This window comes from Triticum aestivum, chromosome 1B (genome assembly GCF_018294505.1).
Source record: "Triticum aestivum cultivar Chinese Spring chromosome 1B, IWGSC CS RefSeq v2.1, whole genome shotgun sequence".
Taxonomy (NCBI): domain Eukaryota; kingdom Viridiplantae; phylum Streptophyta; class Magnoliopsida; order Poales; family Poaceae; genus Triticum; species Triticum aestivum.
Window position 1 is genome coordinate 194,011,845 of NC_057795.1, and position 21,287 is coordinate 194,033,131.

Consider the following 21,287-nt stretch of genomic DNA (forward strand, 5'->3'; position numbering starts at 1 on the left):
TTCCCATGAGATCCCATCTAGGGACCTTTTCTGGCACCCCGCTAGAGGGGGATTCGATCACGGAGGGCATCTACATCAACTCTATTTCCCTTCCGATGAAGCGTGAGTAGTCCACTACAGACCTACGGGTCCATAGCTAGTAGCTAGATGGCTTCTTCTCTCTCTTTGATTCTCAATACCATGTTCTCCTCGATGTTCTTGGAGATCTATCCGATGTAGTCTTCTTTTGCGGTGTGTTTGTCGAGATCCAATGAATTGTGGATTTATGATCAGCTTATCTATTAATATTATTTGAATCTCCTCTGAATTCTTATATGCATGATTTGGTATCTTTGTATTTCTCTTCAAATTATCGGTTTGGTTTGGCCAACTAGATTGGTTTGTCTTGCAGTGGAGAGGTGCTTAGCTTTGGGTTCAATCTTGCGGTGTCCTCACCTAGTGACAAAGTAGGGGTAGCGAGGCACGTATAGCATTGTTGCCATCGAGGATAAAAAGATGGGGTTTTCATCATATTGCTTGAGTTAATTCCTCTACATCATGTCATCTTACTTAACGCGTTACTCTGTTCTTTATGAACTTAATACTCTAGATGCAAGCAGGAGTCGGTCGATGTGTGGAGTAATAGTAGTAGATGCAAAATCGTTTCAGTCTACTTGACACGGACATGATGCCTATATTTCATAATCATTGCCTTGGATATCGTCATAACTTTGCGCTTTTCTATCAATTGCTCGACAGTAATTTGTTCACCCATTGTATTATTTGCCTTCATGAGAGAAGCATCTAGTGAAACATATGGCCCCGGGACTATTTTCCATCATATTAGTTTCCGATCTTCTATTTTCCATCATATTAGTTTCCGATATTCTATTTTCCATCATATTAGTTCTGATCTACAATTTTGCAATCTTTTATTTTTAGATCTATAAACCAAAAAACCCAAAAATATTTTATCTTTTGTTTATCTATCTCTATCAGATCTCACTTTTGCAAGTAGCCGTGAAGGGATTAACAACCCCTTTTTTGAGTTGGGTGCAAGTTGTTTGATTGTTTGTGCAGGTATTGGTGATTTGTGCGTTCTTCTCCTACTGTATTAATACCTTGGTTCTCAAACTGAGGGAAATACTTATCTCTACTTTGCTGCATCACCCTTTCCTCTTCAAGAGAAAACCAACGTAAGCTCAAGAAGTAGCAATTGACAACCTCTTTTTGCGTTGTGTGCAAGTGTTTGTTAGTTTGTGCAGGTGCATCTACTGGGGACTTGCTTGTGCCTCCTACTAGAATTATACCTTGGTTCTTAACTGAGGGAAATACTTGTCTCTACTTTGCTAGATCACCCTTTCCTCTTCAAGGGAAAAATCAACGCAAGCTCAAGAAGTAGTAGGAAGAATTTATGGCGCCGTTGTTGGTGAGGTTCTACATCAACCCCACCAAGTACCTATCATAAAATCTCATCTCTTACACTTACATTATTTGCCATTTGCCTCTCGTTTTACTCTCCCACACTTCTAAAACGTTTTTAGAAAAACACAATAATATTTGCCTTTTTATTCACCTTCTTCCTTTCATCTTTTTGTTTGCTTCTTGTTTGCTTGTGTGCTAGATTGTTTGCTTGTGTGTTAGCTTGCTTGCTTTGTCACGATGTCTCAAGGAAATACCAAGTTGTGTGATTTCTCCAACACTAATAATAATGATTTTATTAGTACTCTGATTGCTCCCGTCACTAGTGCGGAATCTTATGAAATTAATGCCTCTTTGTCGAATCTTGTTATGAAAGAACAATTTTCTGGTAGTTGATACATCTCCAACGTATCTATAATTTATGAAGTATTCATGCTATTATATAATCATTCTTGGATGTTTTACAATGATTTTATAGCAACTTTATATCATTTTTTGGGAACTAACCTATTGACCCAGTGCCTAGTGCAAGTTGTTGTTTTTTGCTAGTTTTTTACATTGTAGGAAATCAATATCGAGTCCAAACACCGCGAAAATTTTTGTGGATTTTTTATGGACCAGAAGACATCCAATGGACCAGAGCAGCACCTAGGAGGTGCCCCGAGGGGGGCACAACCCACCAGGGCGCGTCTGGGCCCCCAGGCGCGCCCCGGTGGGTTGTGCCCACCTCGGTGGCCTCCCGCACCCCCTCTTCGCCCTATAAATCATCAAATATTCCAAAAACCCTCGTGGAGAACCTAGATCGGAAGTTTCGCCGCTGCAAGCCTCTGTAGCCACCAAAAACCAAACGGGAGCCCGTTCTGGCACCCTGTCGGAGGGGGAGATCATCATCGGTGGCCATCTTCATCATCCCGGTGGCCACCACGATGAGGAGGGAGTGGTCCACCCTTGGGGCTGAGGGTTTGTACCTGTAGCTATTTGTTTAATCTCTCTCTCGTGATCTTGAGATGTCACGATCTTGATGTATCAGGGGCTTTGTTAATATAGTTGGATCATATGGTGTTTTCCCCTCTATCTTGTTGTGATGAATTGAATCTTTACCCTTTGAAGTTTTGTCTTGTCGGATTGAATGTTCAGATCTGAGAACACATGATGTATGTCTTGCGGTATGAATACTTGAGGTGACAATGGGGTATCATATTGATTCACTTGATGTATGTTATGCCACTCAACTTGCGGATCCCCGAGGTGACATTGGGGTAATCTATGCATAGGGGTTGATGCACGTTTTTATTATCTCTCCGATAGAAACTTTGGGGTCTCCTTGTAGTTCTTTGTGTGGATTGAATATTATGATCATGAAGTTGTTTGATGCATATCATAGAATTAACTCACTTATACTTGTGGTGACATTGGAGTATATAGGTGACATTAGAGTTGATTGATGTGTGTCATATGGTGTTATTTTAGTATGAACTCTTGGTTAGATTGATTGGAAAGAATAACTTTGTGTTATTTTAGTACGAACTCTAGGATAGACTGATCGGAAAGAATAACTTTGAGGTGGTTTCGTACCCTACAAACAATTTCTATCTTTTGTTCTCTGCTAATAGGAACTCGGGAGTGATTCTTTATTGCACTTTGAGGGTTAATCATATGATCCAACTATGTTAGCATTGTTGAGAGATTACACTAGTGAAAGTATGCACCCTAGGCCTCATTTTCCATTATTGCAATACTGTTTGTGCTCTCTTTTATTATTCACTACCTTGCTGTTTTATATTGTTCGCACTACAAAAACTCATATCTACTATCCATACTACACTTTTATCACCATCTCTTTGCCGAACTAGTGCACCTATACAATTTTCCATTGTATTGGGTGTGTTGGGGACACAAGAGATTTCTTGTATTTGATTGCAGGGTTGCTTGAGAGAGACTATCTTCATCTTATGCCTCCCACGGATTGATAAACCTTAGGTCATCCACTTGAGGGAAAATTGCTACTGTCCTACAAAACTCTGCGCTTGGAGGCCCAACACAAGTCTACAAGAATAAAGTTGCATAGTAGACATCAAGCTCTTTTCTGGTGCCATTGTCGGGGAGGTGAGTGCATGAAGGTATATCTTTAGATCTTGCAATCGAATCTTTTAGTATCTTGTTTTATCACTAGTTCGGTTTATAAAAGAAAACTACAAAAAAATGGACACTGGGTTACCTTAGGTTGTTCTTTATCTTTATAATGTTTATCTTGAGAATAAGGATTCCGATAATTGTGCTCGATTGCTAGAAAAAGAATTCAACAAAATTTATGGCACAAAAACGTTGGATGATGATTGCACTAGCCATGATAATGATGTCTCCTACAAGGATGTCAATTTTTGCGAGTAAATTGGGAGTGCAAACACACACTAAAAAGGGAAGATAGATTTTGCAAGAGGCATAAGTATTTAGAAACTAAATGGTTGCAAGAGAAGCTAGATGGTTGTGCTGAAAATTTTAATTTTTTTGCCATCCTTGCAAACTTTGCAATGAATGTGGTCATTTAAATCTCCAATGCAAATTGTTTCATGATCGAATCATGTCCAAAAGTTGTGATGACTTGATTTCCCTTGCGCATCATAATGAACTTAGTTTGCTTCTGGGTTATGAAGAAATGAAACGTATAACTAAGGATATTCCATATAACCTTAAGAGATTTTTTGATTTTGATCTAGAGGAAATTTATATGTTTTGTGAGGTAAATTGCATTTAGAATCCTTATATTGCCAACTATCTAAAGACAAGAAAACAAATAGAATATGAAGAGAGTACTAATGAAAGGGAAAATATTTCCCAATACCCTCCTAGTGTTTCTTACGATAAATCAGGTAACGAGGAGGAGCTTCCTATCCAATCAATCTCTTCAACAAGAAGCTCGAAAAAATTGATTAAACCCACACGTGAGGTGGTGAAGAAGAAAAAGAAAAGAAGAAAAAGTAGAGGTAAAAAGGTAACTCTCCCAAGTAATATTGCTCCTATCACCATTGTGCCTCATGAAAGTGAATCAAATATGTTGATGGAGGATGATGATATTGAGTACGATTTTGTGATGTCTACTTCTTGTTGTGATGATTATGATTGGGAAGACAATGATGTCTCTTATGATCTTGAAAATCTTTTTGGCACTTGCTTGGAAGAATATGATAATGTTTACTATACTATTGGTGCCATTCATGCTATTGATAAGAATGACTATGGTGATATGCAAAACCACAAGCTTGGGGATGCTATGTTTGATGAATATGAAATGTTTGAAGAATTATTTGCTGAAAATAATGCTTGTCCTAAGCTTGGGGATGCTTTGCATAATGAATATGATCCTCTGATTCCTTCTACTTTCGATAAGAAAATTTATTATGATGATAGCGTGCCTCCTATTTATGATGATTACAATGATGAAAGTGGGTTTGGAAGAGTGTCAACTCTAGGTAGTAGTGAACCCGCTATTTTGGAGGGTGTTGAATCTTATTACAATATTGATGAAAATAGATTTGGAGAGGTCATGACTTTATTTAGTGATACATCCACTATTTTGGAAGAGGTTTCAATTGACTATGATGAGAACAAAGTTGATACTTATGATGATTATTATGATGACATGTATGCCATAAAGAGTAATAAACTTTCTATGCTTTTGGATCATGAAAAGAATGCTTTATGTGATGGTTATATGGATGAACCTATTCATGATGCTACTGAAAATTATTATGAGAGAGGAACTTATGATTCATGATGCTCTTGTTATGTTTCAATTCTAATCTTTTATGTGAGCATCATTGAAATCATCATGCCTAGCTAAAAGGCATTAAAAATGCTTATTGGGAGACAACCAAACACCTTTACCTACTGTTTTTGTGTGTTCACATGATTATGCTACTGTAGTAATCATGTTTTATTGCTTTTGTTTCAATAAAGTGCCAAGTAAAGCCTTTGGGATAGTGTGGATGATAGTTGATTTGATCTTGCTGAAAAATAGAAACTTTTGCGCTCAGAAAAAAATTCTTATTTTTAGCAGAAGAGTGATTTTGATTTGATTCTTTTTGCAGAAGATTAATATACAAATTATCTATGTTGTCCTATTTTTCAGAATATTTGGAGTTACAGAAGTATGGTTGAAGTACCTCTACAGGAATCAGGAAATTTACCGTCAGCCATGGCTGACGGCAAAGGCACTCATGATGGACAGCAAAGACCTTTGTCGTCAGCCAGCAGACGGCAACACGACCGGCTGAACAGGCTATGGCAAAGGCTTCTTTGTCGTCTGCTGGCGGATGGCAAAGATGCAAAGGTCTTGCCGTCCGCCAGCGGACAGCAAAGAGCCTGGACGACACACGTGTCAGCTTAGGTCCGTTAAGGGGTTAACGGCGTGCTTTGCCGTCCGCAGGCGGACGACAAAGACTTTTGCATGTTTGTCTTCTGCCTGCGGACAGCAAAGAACATTGATTATTTATCATCGGCCAGTGGACGGCATAGCGTGCCACATGGCAGCACCTGGGGGGCTGGCCTATTTGGTAGCTTTGTCGTCAGCTGGCTGACGACAAATATTCAATGTTCTTTGCCATCCGCTGGCAGACGGCAAAGCATCCAAATAGCCAGCCTACTGCCCCAGGTTGCACAGGTAGCTGACACGTGGCATGTTTGCCATCCGTTGGGTGATGGCAAAGCTCTTTGCCGTCCGCCAGCAGAAGGCAAAGAATCTATATAGTCCCTGTTTTTCTTGAATTCATTCAATTTGACAAAATTACACACATATATATACACATATGAAAATACTTTCGACAAGCATACCAAAACATATACATACCAAATCATATCTCTGCCATATGTATATGACCATCCAACACATATACATAGCAAATGGTTTCATTGAACACATATACATAGCCAACATATCCAATAACAAGCATACAATGGTTTCATCAATACATACATATATAGGTACCAAGTTTGACATTGTTCATCCTTCAAAATCAAAACAAGAAGGAAGCATAAAGAGAAGAGTAGACTCCATCAATGCAAGCTTTGTAAGTGCATCTAGTGCCCCTTAGTGATTTTGGTGTATTGAAGACTTATAGGTTAAGGGACTGATGCGTTTGTAAGTGTACACAGGTCTATAAGTCTATGAGGAGTTTGATATTTACAGAGAAAGTTGACCCCTAAAAATGAAGTTCTTCAACTGAAGACTTTGGATTTCTGAAGACTTTCTGAAGACTTTGAAAGTGAAGAAAATGGTGTGACCTTGAAGACTTGGCAATCATTCGAGGAACATGAAGCGTGAAGACTTTTGTTTTCGTAGTTTCATTTTCTCTTTCTTGAGTCATAGGAAACACCGTACTATTAAAGGGGGTCGAGGAAATACTGAGGAAAAATTTCCAAGTGATGCTCAACTCAAAATCCTACACCTACCCATCCCTTCGAGTGAAGCCATTGGAAATCTCATATAGTTCAGTCATATTCTTCAGTGACAGAGACGAAGTTCTTCTGGTCTCTGAGGAATTTGTTCTGACTGAGGAGTTAGGAATTCGCCGGTGTGGATTGCCTACACAGTGAGGAACATGATAGCCCTGAGGAATTTGAGAGTCAAAATTCCGACCGTTGCTGTGCTATGCGCCAGCTATCCCAAAATATCTACCCACCTAACGGTCATATCATTGAAGGGCATTTATGTCTTATCATGTCGGGCTGCTCCCTAGGCTATAAATAGATGCCCCTACAACCACTAGCTGGTTGGCTGCTCCGAGAGAAACTGACACTTGTCATTTGAGAACATCCCATCCTCCGAGGACTTTGAGCGAGAATCATCAAGTGAGGAAAACCCAAACCCAACACACCTACAAACCCAAAGTGATTGAGCATCACTGAAGAGATTGATCCTGCGTGGATCCGACGCTTGTTACCTTTGAAGATTGTGCCTCTTCCAGACGGTTAGGTGTCATGGTATAGAGCATCCAAGAGGAATTGTGGATCACCGAGTGACCTGGTCTGTGAAGGTTTGTAAATCACCTGAAGACTTACCACGAGTGATTGGGTGAGGTCTGTGTCACCTTATCTCAAGGAGAATACGGTGAGGACTGTGTGTCCGGGACTGTGTGTCCTCGAGTTCAAATACTTAGCCGCTCCAACCAGACGTACAACTGAGACAGCAGTTGGAACTGGTCTACCAAATCATTGTCTTCACCAAGCTTACTAGTTATGTTTCCTCAACTCTTTCATTTCCTCTGTTCTGTTGTTGTGTGCTTGTTCATATCTGTTTGAACACTTTGACTGAAGACTTTCTCAATTTCCTCAGTTCAATTTCTTCAGTCTGTCCGTCTTGTTTCTGTGTTATCCCGTGCTTACGCTTTCTGTACTCTGTGCTTGTCTTCATTTCATCATGATGACCATGCTTGTGTTCTGTTATGTTTACATCTGAGTACTTATTCCGCTACAAGTAGTTCTTCGCTAAGGAATTTCCTCACTAGTAAATTCCTCAGTGAAGAATTCATAAAAATCACCTATTCACCCCCTCTAGTCGATATAACGCACTTTCAATTGATATCAGAGCAAGGTACTCCCTTGTTCTGTGTGATTTTGGTTTAACCGCTTGGAGTTTTAGTTATGTTGACTGCCGGATTCAGGAACGTATCCTGCCCCATCTCTGACAGTCATGAGTATCCTCGATGGAAGGCCATGATGAAGAAGCGACTCATGGCTATGGACAGCGAACTGTGGACCATCACTGAGATTGGTCTTACCGATCTATGCAAGATGGCGGATGCTGATGACATTCGCAAGTACACTCTACTCAACCTCATAGCGAAGGATGTCATCTGCTCCTGTTTGTCTCAAAATCAGTTCAGGAATATTATGCATCTCAATCACGCGAAGCTAATCTGGGACCGGCTCTCTAAGGTCTACGAAGGTCATCGTACTCGTCATGATCCTTGGTTTGAGGATTACAAGGATTCTCTCAAGGAGATGACTTTCACACCTGAATCGTCATCCTCTTCACCGTGCCTTATGGCAGAGGGTGACAAGGTAACTGAATAATACCTTTCCGAATCTAGTGATGATGAATCAGGCGATGAATTTGGCCCCAGCTATGTCAAACTTGCTTCCCTTGCAACTAAACAACAAAGAGCTTTGGAAAAAGTTCAATACATGCTAAATAAGAGCGATGATATGTTGGGCGAAGAAATGGATCAGTCAAAAGCTTTGGCTGAGAGTCTTCAGAGACTTCAGTCCAAGTTTGACAACCTTCAAGGTCATCATAACACTCTCTTATCTGATCACGAGAAGCTTTCTTATGAATTTTTTCAAAGAAAGCAAGATCTTGAAAAGCTAAGACTGGATTATGAAGATCTTCCAAAGGAGCGCGATTCATTACTTGCTCAACAAATCAACGCTACTCAGGAAGAATTTGTTCCTCCATGTCTGAAGTGCATTGAACGTGAAACTACTAATTCTTCACCTGAATGTTCAAATGCTTCTAATGCTACAAATTCTTCATCTGTCTCTGCTATCACTAATTCCTCATCTGAGGACAACGCAAGTATCAATGATGATGTAGGGCTGAGGAATTGTACATGACAGGCATGTACAAAAGCCTCAAAGGGCATCAGACTCTTTGTGATGTGCTCAAAAAGCAGATCCTCAATAGGAACCCTAGGAAAGAGGGTATTGCCTTTGAGAGGAAACTCAATGCTGATGGAACATATTGGAAGCCTGAGCAGTACCCCAAAACCTCATGGGTTGCTGCAAAGGGACCTCCAATTGATCCATCCAATTTATATGGCTTTACATGTGAATCTCCTCATTCTTCTGATGAGTCATTTGACTCCAACTATAAACTGTTCAACAGTCAGAATGGTGAAGTATTTGCTAGATATGTTGGCACTAACTGCAGGAACGGTTCCCCTATGAAGAAAATCTGGGTTCCCAAAAGTTGCCTTGAAAGTCTTCAGGTGAATGTCCTCATGACACCACCTATGAAGAATAGGAACTCCAGATCAAATTCTTCATATGGACCAAATTTTTCATATGGATCCAAGTCCTCATACGGACCAAATTCCTCACGTGGATCAAATTCCTCAAAAGGATCAAAGTCCTCATATGATCATCATTGTGCTAACCCCTCTGTATCGCAGGGTAGAGCTAAGGGCTATGAATATGAGCATTATTCTTCTAATCATTATGTTCATAAGTCCTCAAAGAATTTATTTGCTTATTCATATGCTTACCCTAACCCCTCTTATGTGAAACAAAGTGGACTGGCTTCTATGCCACCTTTCTCATATGGTGCTCGCGGAGTGACGAATTCTTTGCCACCCCTTCAGATGTGGGTGGTGAAGAAAAAGAACTAATCTCTTATGTAGGGTCAGGTCTCCAGACGTGCTTAAGGCATCTGAAGAATTTGCTGGAGACCTGAACAGTGCCTGAAAGGACGCATGATAATCATGATGAACTGAACTCTCATTTCACACGTCCTCATACTGTTTATCTGTTCTACTGTTTAATGAAATTAATCTAATGATATTGATGTCATATTCTTCACTGATGAAGTATATGAGTTCGTAAGTTGCACTAATTCATCTGCAGGATGATCAACCCAAAGCCAATGAGTGGGTCCTTGATAGTGGATGTACAAATCACATGACTGGTGACAAGAATCTATTAATGGATGCTCCTTTATCACCGTCGCATCTGAAACATATCACCTTCGCTGACAAAGGCAAAAGTCAGGTATTGGGTCTAGGTAAGGTTGCGATCTCGAAGGATCGACGCATGGACAAAGTCATGCTTGTCGAGTCCTTAGGATACAACCTCATGTCTGTCTCAATGCTTTGTGATCTCGATATGGTTGTTGTCTTGGGCAAATATCATCGCGTTGTGATCATGGAAGCTGACAATTCCGAAGTCTTCGAAGGCTTTAGGAGAGGAGACATGTACATTGTTGATTTCTCTACAGGACCACAACCGGCCATATTCCTACTTGCAAAAGCTTCAGAAGGCTAGCTATGGCATGGACGACTTGGTCATGCTGGCATGAGGAATTTGCACACGCTTGCGAAGAAGAAGCATGTCATTGACATTGAGAATGTCAAATTCCTCAAGGATCACTTATGCGGAGCCTGTGAAGCTGGAAAGATGACAAAGGCCAAGCATCTAGCGAAGACTATCATGACTACCACTCGACCATTTGAATTGCTTCATATGGATCTCTTCGGTCCTAATCATTATTCTGCTGTTACAAATGATGCATCTCTATATGGCTTTGTTATTGTTGATTATTATTCTCGTTACACATGGGTGCACATTGTCACTTACAAACATGAGGTGCAGGAAGTCTTCAAATGATTTTCCTCGAGGGCTTCAACCAACTTTGGTGTGAAGATCAAGCACATCAGAAGTGACAATGGGACTGAGTTCAAGAATTCTAGTCTTGATGACTATCTTGATGAACTTGGTATTGCTCATGAGTTATCTGCTCCTTATACTCCTCTGCAGAATGGTGTCATGGAGCGCAAGAACAGAATTCTTGTTGAGATGGCTCGCACTATGCTTGATGAATACAAGACACCTCGTCGGTTCTGGATTGAGGCTATTGATACTGCATGCCACATCATCAACAGAGTATATCTTCACAAATTCTTCAAGAAGACTGCTTATGAACTCCTCACTGACAAGAAACCCAATGTGAGTTACTTCAAAGTATTCGGTGCTAAATGTTGGATTAGAGATCCTCATCACAATTCTAAATTTGCACCGAAAGCACATGAGGGTTTTATGCTTGGTTATGGAAAGGACTCACACACCTAAAAAGTCTTCAACAACGTTCTTCACAAGGTTGTTGAAACTATAGATGTGCGGTTCGATGAAACTAATGGCTCGCAAAGAGAGCACCTACCTTCTGTGTTAGATGAACCAACACCTGAGGAATCTATCAAGTTCAAGGCTACTGAGGATGTCATTCCTACCGAAGAATCTGCTGAAGAATTCATTCCAAAACATGATGAACGTCGAGCCGGCGCACCTGAAGAAAATGGTGCTGAGGAAAATGCTCCTGAAGAAAATGCGGATCAAATTCCTTGAAGACAACCCGCTCATCCTCGCATTGCAAACGAAGTGCAAATCGAGAAGATCATCGATGACATTGAAGCACCAGGTCCTCTCACACGCTCAAAATCTTCACATATGTCTAACTTTTGTGGGCACTTTGCTTTTGTCTCTATCACAAAGCCCACTAAGGTAGATGAAGCATTTCTAGAGTCTGAGTGGATTCAAGCTATGCAAGAAGAATTACATCAGTTCAAGCTCAACAACGTCTGGGAACTGGTCAAACGTCCAGATCCTCGCAAGCACAACATTATTGGCACAAAGTGGATCTACCGCAACAAGCAAGATGAAAATGGCCTTGTGGTGAGGAATAAGGCACGGCTTGTAGCTCAAGGCGACACACAGGTTGAAGGAATTGACTTCGATGAAACTTTTGCACCTGTTGCTAGACTTGAGGCTATTCGCATATTACTTGCTTATGCTAACCATCATGATATTATTTTACAACAAATGGATGTGAAAAGTGCATTCCTTAATGGTAAGCTTGAGGAAGAAGTATATGTTTCTCAACCCCCAGGTTTTGAAGATCCAAAGCATCCTAAGAAAGTCTTCAGACTCAATAAGGCCCTGTATGGCTTCAAGCAGGCCCCTCGGGCGTGGTATGATACTTTGAAGGAATTCCTCATGAAGAAAGGCTTCAAACCCGGTTCACTCGACCCAACTCTTTTCACTAAATCTTATGATGGTGAATTGTTTGTGTGCCAAATTTATGTTGATGATATCATTTTTGGCTGTACTAACCAATGATACAGTGATGAATTTGCCTATATGATGAGTGAACAATATCAAATGTCTATGATGGGAGAATTGAAATTCCTTTTCGATCTTCAAATTCGTCAACAGTGCAATGGGATATTCATATCTCAGGAGAAATGCTTCAAGGACGTATTGAGGAAATTCGGCATGCAAGATTGCAAAGGGGTCAAAATTCCAATGCCCACAAATGTCCATCTATGCACTGATTAAAATGGTAAAGACTTCGATCAAAAGGTATACCGCTCCATGATTGGCTCTTTATTGTACCTATGTGCATCTAGGCCGGATATTATGCTTAGTGTTTGCATGTGTGCCCGATTTCAAGCTACACCGAAGGAATCACACCATAAGGCTGTGAAGCATATTCTTCGATATCTAGCTCACACACTAACACTTGGATTATGGTATCCCAAGAGCACTTCGTTTGATCTTATTGGATATTCAGACTCTGACTATGCTGGTGATCGTGTGGACCGCAAGTCAACGTCAGGCATATGCCATTTCCTCGGACGATCTTTGGTCTGTTGGTCCTCGAAGAAACAGAACTGCGTATCACTCTCCACTGCAGAAGCTGAGTACATTGCTGCTGGATCGTGCTGTGCTCAATTACTATGGATGAAGCAAACACTCAAGGACTATGGCGTTAACGTGAATAATGTGCCTCTCTACTGCGACAATGAGAGCGTGTCACGCCCAATATGTGACCCTATCCAAAAGGAACTCGAAGGTCCCACCAAGGATAGACCCGCATATTGAGATGCTTTTGCAAGGTGGATATCATTACATCAACATTACATAATATATGGGGATACATACAAAAGGCATACAATGCCACACATATACAACATCGTCATACATAAGAGCATCATCCGACTACGGATGAAACACAAACAGAAACTCAAACGACAACCACCCTGCTAGCCTAGGCTGCCGACCTGGAACCTATCCCCTGATCGAAGAAGAAGCAGAAGAAGAACTCCAAAACAAGTCAACATCGTTCTCGCGTCATGATCATCGCATAACCTGTACCTGCAACTGTTGTTGTAGTAATCTGTGAGCCACGAGGACTCAGCAATCCCATTACCATGGGTATCAAGACTAGCAAAGCTTAACGGGAAAGGAAGGGGTAAAATGGTGAGGTTGCAGCAGCGACTAAGCATATATGGTGGCTAACATACGCAAATAAGAGCGAGAAGAGAAGCAAAGGAACGGTCGTCAACTAGCAATGATCAAGAAGTGATCCTGAACTCCTACTTACGTCAAACATAACCCAGAAACCGTGTTCACTTCCCAGACTCCGCCGAAAAGAGACCATCACGGCTACACACGCGGTTGATGCGTTTTAATTCGGATCTGGTGTCAAGTTATCTACAACCGGACATTAACAAATTTCCATCTGCCTATAACCACAAGCACGGCTTTCGAAAGATTATACCCTGCAGGGGTGTCCCAACTTAGCCCATGATAAGCTCTCGCGATCAACGAAGGATATACCTTCTGCCAGGAAGACCCGATCAGACTCGGAATCCCGGTTTACAAGACATTTCGACAATGGTAAAACAAGACCAGCAAAGCCGCCTAGTGCACCGACAAATCCCGATAGGAGCTGCACATATCTCGTTCTCAGGGCAACACCGGATGAGACATCCTACGAGTAAAACCAGACCTCGAGTTTCCCCGAGGGGGCCCCGCAGTCTACTCTGTTCGGACCAACACTTAGACAAGCACTGACCCGGGGGGGGGGGGCTAAAATAAAGATGACCCTCGGGTTTGCCGACCCAAGGGAAAGGTATAGGTGGTGGTGAGGCAAATGGTAAAACCAAGGTTGGGCCTTGCTGGAGGAGTTTTATTCAAAGCAAACTGTCAAGGGGGTCCCATAAATCACCCGACCGCGTAAGGAACGCAAAATCCGGGAACATAACACCGGTATGCCAGAAACTAGGTCGGCAAGAGTGGAACAAAACACCAGGCAAAAGGCCGAGTCTTCCACCTTTTACCAAATATATAGATGCATTAATAATATAAGAGATATTGTGATATCCCAACCAACATCCTGACCACCATGGAGAAATCTTCAACTTCACCTGCAACTAGCAACGCTATAAGAGGGGCTGAGCAAAAGCGGTAACATAGCCAAACAACGGTTTGCATAGGAAAGGTGTCAAAGGTTAGAGGTTCATGGCAATTTGGGATGGCTTGATAAACAGGTAATAGGTAGCGCAGCATAGCGATAGAATGAAGCAACTGGCATAGCAATGATAGTAGTGAGATCCAGGGTAGCAGTCATCTTGCCTGAAATCCCGCAAGGAAGAAGAATGAGTCCATGAAGAAGAAGAACGGATGAAGCCGAACCAAGCGTACACGAACGAATCCTCACGATCGCAACAAAATAGGAACTATCGAAAAGAAGCACACAACATAGTAAACACACCACACATGAACAAGGCATGACGCACAACAAAGCATGATGCAAGACAAGACTACATGAAGCTACTCATGGCAAGAGATGATGCAAATAAGAGCAACACATCAAGGCAAGTTTAAATGAGGCCGGGAACAACATATAACAATTCCGGTAAGTCCTCATATGCAAATTTCGAAGTTGGTCCAGATCTGAATAAACCTTATGTTCAAGTTGTTAAACAACAAGTTAAGATGCACAAAGATGATCTACACCAGATTCTAGTCAAGATACATATAAAGTTCATTTAGTTCGGAGCTACGGCCTAGAAGATATGAGCAAAACAAGTTAAACATAGCATTGATGCGAAATGCACCCAAACATCAAGAAAACACCTCAAAACATGGATGCAACATGATAATATGAAACTACATGCAATTCTAAGCAAGTTTCATATAGAGCACACTCAAAACGGAGCAACGGTTCAACACACACACACACTATACAAGTTATAGCAACAATCTGTCCAAAATAGCAACTAGGCATATTGCAAGCATCAAAACAACATGCTACAGCACCTCAATAAGAAAACAAAAGACATGGGCATGATGTACAGGTAAAGCATTGCAAAACATGAACACTGAGCTATCTCCAGAAATCACTAGAACATGCTCCAACACACATGGTAAGATTGCAAACAATAACAATTCAGACTTTGGAGAAAATAACATCAGGTTGCAATGTTTAGAGCTATCAAACAACATGTTACCGGAACTTATAATAGCAAAACAAGACATGGCATGATTCTACTCAAAGCATAAATCAAAAGTCCCTTAGTGACCATGAGCCAAAAAGGACCAGAAGATATGATAGCACCCACGTAAACATAGCAAGTTATAATACAGATTCAAACATGACAGAAACAGAATTATGAAGGCATGTAGATGAACTTGTTACACTCACTACAGAGCAATACATGGCATGGCAAGGCACCCAACAGTAAGAAGACATGTTTGTGAAGCTAATCGTGGCAATAGTAAGTTCATAGGGTACATGGATCACTAGGAAAACACATGGCAACAACTGAACTTAATGTTAACAGGCTGACAGCAACATTATCAAGCAACTTTGGAGCAAGATATGAACAAGCTACAGCAAGCTATAAATGCAACCAGGGGCATGAATGGATATAGCATGACATGTAGAACAAAACATATTTAGTGATCATCTCCAGATTATGCATAGAATGACTAGTAGCAACATGTTTATATAGCATCCCGAAATAACAGATTCAGCCTAGCAAATCAGCAACATCATGTACCCTACTTAACAGGCTTGAATCACTCACCACAAGTCATTTCATGACAAGATAAGCATAGCATCATCAAGAAGACATGTTTGTGAAACGAACCAAGTCAAGAACAAGTTCATAGCATGCAAGGATCAACTATAGCAACCTTGGCAAAATTGAATAACGTGTAAACAATCTGCCAGGAAACATTTTGAAGCAAAAGTAGAGCATGAAAATGACATGCTAGACTACTCCATAATTGCAACCAAGGGCATGAATGGATATACAATAACCATATGTTCAAAACATCCTTACTGAAGTATCTCAAAATATGCATGGATCTCTCTGTAGCAACAAGTTTACATGGCATCAAAATAACAGGAGAACAGGGACTGAAATCAGCAACATCACGATACCTAGTTTGCATGCTTGTGCTAGTCACCACAGAGATCACAAAAATACATGGTAAGCACCTCTGTAAAGAAGACATGGCATAGATCAAAACACATGTAGACATCAACATCATAGGATGCACACATCAATCATGGCAAAAATGACAAAAGAGCTCGTTCTGCTAACAGACAGCAGATAACATCATGAAGCATCCTTTCAACGATGATTCCGGCATCAAGATGAGCTCAAATGAATATGATGCAATGGAACAAAATGATGTACTCATTGAGACGAACAATTTGACATATTACATACATGAAACGGAGCTACGGATGCAGAGATACAACAGGTCAAACATGGCATGATAATTACACAGATTCGGGGACTTAGAGAAATTTCAGAGGGGGAAAAGTCAACCTCAGGCAGCACGGATTCCGAGGCAAGGCCGGATCTCGCCGGAGAACGGCCAGAGATGGCCACGGGACGACGGCAGGACAACGCGGGTGGCGCGGATCGGGGCCGGGGAGGCCGGATCCGGCGGAGGAGCGGCCGGACCGGGCGCTCCGGAGGAGGAGGAGGCCGGCGGCGCCGGCGCGAGCTCCGGGCGGCGGGGCCGCGGCGCCGGGAGGAGCTGGGCGGAGAGGGGCCGCGGGGCCTCGGGGCGCCTCGGGGCGGCGGCGCTCGGGGTCGGGCGCCTCGGCCGGAGGGCGCGGCGAGGTGGCGGAGGGCGGTGCCGGTGGCACGGCGGCGACAAAGGCGGCGGGGCAGGCGCGGGCATGGCGGCGACCGGGCTGGGCGGCGGCGCAGCCTGGCGGCGGCGGGCGCGGAGCGGGCCTGCGCCGGCCCCGGATGGGCTCCGCGGGCCACGGCGGCGGGGAGGAGAGAGAGGCGCGGGCTATGAGGTGGCAGATCCTGGTTCGCCGGCGGGCGGCGGCTGGACATGTCCGGTCCGATCCGGACGTGTCCGGCGGTGGAGAGGACAGGGCTAGGGTTTCGTCTGCGAAATTTCGGGGGAGGTGCAAATATATAGGTAGAGGGAGCTAGGAGAGTCCAAATGAGGAGCGGTTTTCGGCCACGCGATCGTGATCGAACGACCGAGAGCATGGAGGGGAGTTAGATGGGTTTTGATCCACTTTGGAAGGGGTGTTGGGCTGCAAAGAGAGAGGGGGCTTCGGGCTACGCGGTTAACCGTTGGAGTACCAAACGACCTCCAAATGGCACGAAACTTGATAGGCGGTCTACCGGTGGTATACCAAGGCCGCTTGGCAAACCTCGGGCCATTCCGAGAAAGTTTAATACCCGCACATGAAACAAGGTCTGAGAGGGGGCGTCGGGCGCGCGAGAGAGATCCGGACTCCGAACGGACAACAGAGAGAACTGGGAGAACCCGAACGGATGCAAGTTTCGAAAAACATGCAGATGAAATGCAGATGATGACATGGAAAAATGCAACACGCAAGCAAATGACATGGAAACAACGACGAATAACTGGCAGACACCTGGCGCATCGAAACCGGGGCGTTACAACACTCCTCCACTAACAAGAGATCTCGTCCCGAGATCTTAGGACCAAGACGGAAGAGAAAAGGGATGAGGTGAAACAAGAACTCAAGAGAAGAAGCAAAGAATCGAGAGCACTCGAGAAGAAGAGAGGAACGACGAGAATGACGAGAATCGAAAGCTCACGGAACCATATAGACTATGAAAGCACTCCGGTTAGAACGAGATAAGAAACGAATAAGACCGAAAAGATTTAGGCAGCACTCTGGCTGAAAATGGAAGGATTAGAACATGAACTTCACAAGATGGAATGATACTTGATGAAGACATGACACAAAACCTCCGGAAAGAATTGAAATAGAATGGAATGAAATGAACTTAGAAGGAAGGACTGAATGGAGTTGTTGAGAAAATAAACAACGAAAGAATAAGCTTGTCGTGGACTTATGGATAACATCTCAAAATTATGAGGTGATCGCCGACCACAAACGGAAAAGATTAAATATCTGAGAAGAACGGAGAAATGCAACACTCCACTTCAAAAGAATACGGAGAATTAGTTGCACTTTGAGACGCGAGAAGAAAGGATACTTGAACTCCACCAACAAAATCTTGATGAACTCTTGAAGAAAAGATCAAATAATGAAGAACCACCATGAAGAACTCTGGTAACCAAAAGGAAGATGAGATAGAGTGAAGGAAGAAAGAATAAGACTAAAGCCTTGCGGTGATTTAGATGGAGGTTCCGACGAAAAGGCCAAGGAAAATTGAACTCCAGGAAAAGAAAATATGAAAACACTTGGAACTAGAATTTATTCATCAATAACAAACTCTGGAGGAAGGGATTAATCACTTTGAGGAAATAAGAATAAGATTTATTGTATGCTTATCCTTCATCAAATTAAATTGATGACAAACTATGGATTTTGCATACTACTTATTCTCGTTGGAAAAAGGATTGAGAAGTGACATATCGCAAACTTGAGAAGGTCTTCATGAACCACCGGTAGGATTGAAAAGAACGAAAGGATTAAAATGATATTCAAGGAAAAAGAATCTTGAACAAACCACCGTAAGAATTCGAAAATGACTGACGAAAGAGGATGAATCACCGGGAAGAATTAGAGGAACAAATATGCTAAAGAGGATATAGATTCAGAAGAATAAAAGGATCATGAGCTGATTAAAGAATACTTGACAGATGCACCGGGATAACTGGACAACGGTAGCTGAAATGTGAGGACGAAGAAATCTTCTGGAACGATTGCCTCCGAATGAAAAAAATGAAAACAACTCATGAAATGCTCCGGATGGTTGAGAAAAGAATATCTGACAAACGGAATAATTCGAGAGGATGATATGAAAAACTCTTCTTCGATCTTCAAAGCTGAGAAAGACGACGAGAAACACCACCGAAATTACTGAGATACTCCGGGAGAATGAAAAGCGAAGAGGTTGAGGCAACAAAGGAAAATGATTTGAAATAGATCTTGGAAAAGCATCTGACTGATGAAATTCATTCTTACGTCACACTTGAAAAGAATTGAGAATCACTCGAGGGGAATTAGAAGAGTCAGGTAAGATCCTGGAAAAAGACCTGTGGGTTAGGGCCCACTAAAGAGATAACACCGTTGAAAAGGATTGTTGAACAGATAAATGAAGCACCAGAACAATTGAAATATTTGAATGAGGTGACAACCTCGAATTAATTCAAACACAGACGAATCTGCTGAGATGTCTTGAACACTCCGGAAGGATAAACTGGCGAGAGACGAACGAGCAGGGAAAAACACTTAATCCAAGGAAAAGAATGTGATCAACCCGAAAAAAAAACTTGAATTGAATCCACCGGAGAAGATAAAGAGATGAAGAATGACGAACAAGACGAGAATTCACCGGTTGAAATAATTGACGAAAGACTGAAGAGGCTCCACACGAATGAAATAGATGGTCGAGAGAGAGTCAAACTCCGGGAAGAAAAGGGTGGGAGGGCGGGAAAACAAAGGCAACTTGGAAGGGGAAACCGACGAATAACTTCAAGAGGAAACACCGGTTGAAATCATTGAGGAAAGAAAGCAAAGACTTCGCACGAGTAGGATGGAAACTCGATTACGGACTCCGGTTCCGAGAAGAAGAAGGGGTGGGCGGGTGGGAAAAGAAAACAACTGAGGATTGAACTCAAAGATGAAGAGGCTCGAGTCGACTTGACGAGAAATGCACCGGATGAAAAGAGTTGAGGAACCAACGATCGGAAAACCAACTGCGTGATCCTAAAGAAAAATTTTGAAGGGAAGAGAAGTAATTCAAAACACCTACATCAAGATTCCTCACCAGAGCGACGAAGCGACTGAGAGTAAAAAGAATTCCTACTCTGAGATACAACTAGACTCTGAAAAACAGTTTTCTTCTAGACTCAACAACGGCCAAACTACACGATCAATCAAGGGGGCTCCTAGGGTCGGTCGAGGCTCTAATACCAACTTGTCACGCCCAATATGCGACCCTATCCAAAAGGAACTCGAAGGTCCCACCAAGGATAGACTCGCATATTGAGACGCTTTTGCAAGGTGGATATCATTACATCAACATTACATAATATATGGGGATACATACAAAAGGCATACAATGCCACACATATACAACATTGTCATACATAAGAGCATCATCCGACTACGGATGAAACACAAACAGAAACTCAAATGACAACCACCCTGCTAGCCCAGGCTGCCGACCTGGAACCTATCCCCTGATCAAAGAAGAAGCAGAAGAAGAACTCCAAAACAAGTCAACATCGTTCTCGCGTCACGATCATCGCATAACCTATACCTACAACTGTTGTTGTAGTAATCTGTGAGCCACAAGGACTCAGCAATCCCATTACCATGGGTATCAAGACTAGAAAAGCTTAACAGGAAAGGAAGGGGTAAAATGGTGAGGTTGCAGCAGCGACTAAGCATATATGGTGGCTAACATACGCAAATAAGAGCGAGAAGAGAAGCAAAGGAACGGTCGTCAACTAGCAATGATCAAGAAGTGATCCTGAACTCCTACTTACGTCAAACATAACCCAGAAACCGTATTCACTTCCCGGACTCCGCCGAAAAGAGACCATCACGGCTACACACGCGATTGATGCGTTTTGATTCGGATCTGGTGTCAAGTTATCTACAACCAGACATTAACAAATTCCCATCTGCCTATAACCGCAGGCACGGCTTTCGAAAGATTATACCCTGCAGGGGTGTCCCAACTTAGCCCATGATAAGCTCTCGCGATCAACGAAGGATATACCTTCTCCCAGGAAGACCCAATCAGACTCGGAATCCCGGTTTACAAGACATTTCGACAATGGTAAAACAAGACCAGCAAAGCCGCCCGGTGCACCGACAAATCCCGATAGGAGCTGCA